The sequence below is a fragment of the Cyprinodon variegatus genome, unplaced genomic scaffold, assembly GCF_000732505.1.
Source record: "Cyprinodon variegatus isolate N-32 unplaced genomic scaffold, C_variegatus-1.0 Scaffold1779, whole genome shotgun sequence".
NCBI classification, from domain to species: Eukaryota; Metazoa; Chordata; class Actinopteri; order Cyprinodontiformes; family Cyprinodontidae; genus Cyprinodon; species Cyprinodon variegatus.
In genome coordinates this window covers 37,724-40,412 of record NW_015152232.1, presented here as the reverse complement: position 1 = coordinate 40,412, position 2,689 = coordinate 37,724, and the positions used below count along the sequence as shown (strand labels likewise).

The following is a 2,689-nucleotide window of genomic DNA, read 5'->3' as shown; positions in this document are numbered from 1 at the left end:
ATTTGTTCCAGAGCTGATGAGCGTTCATGTTTTTTTATTTTCCCCTGAAATCCCACATCCTCCATCCCGCACCGACCGCCTGCTCAAAGCAAAGCCTACAGCCGCTGCGGTTCCTCCCATCTTTCTCCGCTCCGAGTTCCTTGGAGCTCGAGGAGAACACGTTATATTTTTATTTGGCAATTCATAGGAAAACAATACAAGGTAATGAATGCTTAATTTAATATAAAGTAATAAAAAATCCCCATCAGCATCCAGCATATGTGCAGTTTCTCCCTGTTGTGGGGAAAAAAGTATTCAACTATTAACCTAGTTTAATAAACGGAGATCGATGGATTTGACTCAGACGGCACGTTATTTATGATATCCTTGCTAAGAGAGAACAGTTCATCATACAGCCCTTACCCACAGTAATCAGCCCTGTTCTGACTAGACCTGAGCTTGTCTCCCTTACTTACTTTTAGGAAAAAACTGTTAAGGTTGTGTCAGAGTCAAAACAAATTACACACTTTAACAACCCATGAGCAGGAATTTGGCTTGTCGTGGGAATAAGCATGTTTTGTCTAAAACCACCCCTCACTCTGACCTTTTCTCAGCCTTGCAGGTGAAACAAACCGAGTAAAACATGTATCACTGGATGGTTGCATAACTAAATATATGAGGGAGGAGAAATCAAAAATTTCCGACCACACTGCCAAACATGTTCTTTTNAAAAAAAAAACTAAAAGAGGGGGGGTCGGCATCCTGAGGCAGGCAGGCTTTCCACATGTGACTCCAGACACCGAATGGACGCTGGGAAGCTGCTTTGGGCCCCTGAAGGCTCCTCTCCTCGCTGCTGTTTCTCGTCGTAGCGCTGCTGAATGAGCGCAGTCATGCTGTCCTACCTAACGGGCTAAAAAAAAAAAAAAAGAGGAAAAAAAAGAAGAAAGGACTTCCAGGGATTTGACCAAGATGTATCGGAGTGGAAGGAAAACATGTCTGCTTTAATCTGGACGTCATTTTTATTCCAGGAGTTATTTCTCATCGCGGGGCTCAGATAAAATGAAACGGTAACTCTTTTAATTTCCATTAAATGTGTGGGTTTTATGGAAACCAGTCGGAGGTTTTTATTTATTAACACGAACTGCTGGTTAGCTGTTGTCCGAAGCGATGGTTGTTGTTCCTGCCGGGGAGCAGGGGGGGTGTTGTGCTCCATTCTGAACCTCTAGTTTTCAGCGCGGTTCCGATTCTGGAACACTTCATTTTATGTCGGGGGGGATTAAAAAAAAAATCCCCTTTAAGGCTGCGTAACGTAGCAGGCCTGCCCCGAGCGACCGTTAGCTTAGCGGGTTAGCTCACGCACAAACCAACACTTTTTCTCTTTTTTTCGCTCGGTCCTCCATTACTGACATAAATAAAATAAAAATAACCCCCCCGCTCTCCTGTCTATACATCTCAAATTAAACCGTTTTTGTTTCCATTTAAACGTAACTGCGTAGCGGTACACCGAAATAAGTTCCGTTATGTTTGCTTTAGCTAACCCCAGACTTGGCTGCTTTCTATCAGGGGAAAATAACTGATTATTATCGCCTAAATCATCGAGGTGACCCAAACTATGTCAGGTGACTGTCACTGAGGTTAAAGTCTGGCAAAAAAAACAAACAAAAGAAAAACCAACAGTTGCTTTCCAGTCAAAGTATTTTTACTTTTAGAACTGGATTTCTGTTTTTTCAATGGAATAGTTATCAACTGTATTCGAGTAGTGTTTTTAAGTTGTATTTATTGCATTTGAACACAGATATCTGTTTCTACTGGCTGCTATAGTGATGAGAGGATGACAAAACAGGATCAATGAAGGGAAACAATCTATTTGGAGCCCAGAAAGCCACGGATGGAGACATGGATGAAGGCAGGAGGCTGGGGAGCACTGCAGATGATCAGATCCACATCTGTCCCCATTTATTAGGAGATCAGATCCACATCTGTCCCCATTTATTAGGAGATCCGATCCACATCTGTCCCCATTTATTAGATCAGATCCACATCTGTCCCCATTTATTAGATCAGATCCACATCTGTCCCCATTTATTAGATCTGATCTACATCTGTCCCCATTTATTAGATCTGATCTACATCCATCTCCAATTGTTAGGAGATCAGATCCCCATCCATCCCCATTTATTAGGAGTTAGAGGCATTGGCTACAAGCAGGGGTGGATTTTAGGAAATCTGGGGCCCTAGGCAAAGACAGGAAGGGGGCCCTCTGATTTGAGAAGACAACACATAAAACAGACCCATTGTGCAGATACAGAAATTTTAATAGAATCAGGGGCCGTTTCTCAATTCACGAGAACGCGAGTACGGACTCGCGTTCTAGGTCTTGGGGAGAACGCGAGCACGCAGCATAGATACGGGTCAATTGAAACAGAAGCATACTCGTGACATCACCACACGTTCGGCTCTTCTAGAGCTGCATTTCACCTCCTGTTATTATTAGTCTCTAGATAGTAATAAAGTATCACTTTTTTTCATTTAGTGGGGGAATAATGATGGACACAGTCAGATAAACACAAATCAAACTAAAATTTGCCAAAATCGCCATCAGAGCCAGCGGTCCTTCACACACGGCTATGCCAAGAGAGGGCTGCTGCAGATGGGCTGCGGTTAGCCCTGGCTGCCCTTACCAGGCTAAGCTCCAACATCTAGAAACAAA

At 43.3% G+C, this 2,689-nt stretch overlaps 1 protein-coding gene across 2 annotated transcripts in view; it reads left to right on the top strand.

Annotated features, from left to right (window-relative positions):
• The first annotated feature begins 714 nt into the window (after window positions 1–714).
• Window positions 715–2,689, top strand: part of LOC107104529 (CMP-N-acetylneuraminate-beta-1,4-galactoside alpha-2,3-sialyltransferase-like) — a 34,087-nt gene continuing 32,112 nt past the window's right edge. For both annotated transcript variants that reach the window (XM_015404538.1, XM_015404537.1), the window contains exon 1: window positions 715–1,046. The gene's annotated coding sequence lies outside the window, so the exon portion shown is untranslated. The remainder of the gene's footprint in view (window positions 1,047–2,689) is intronic.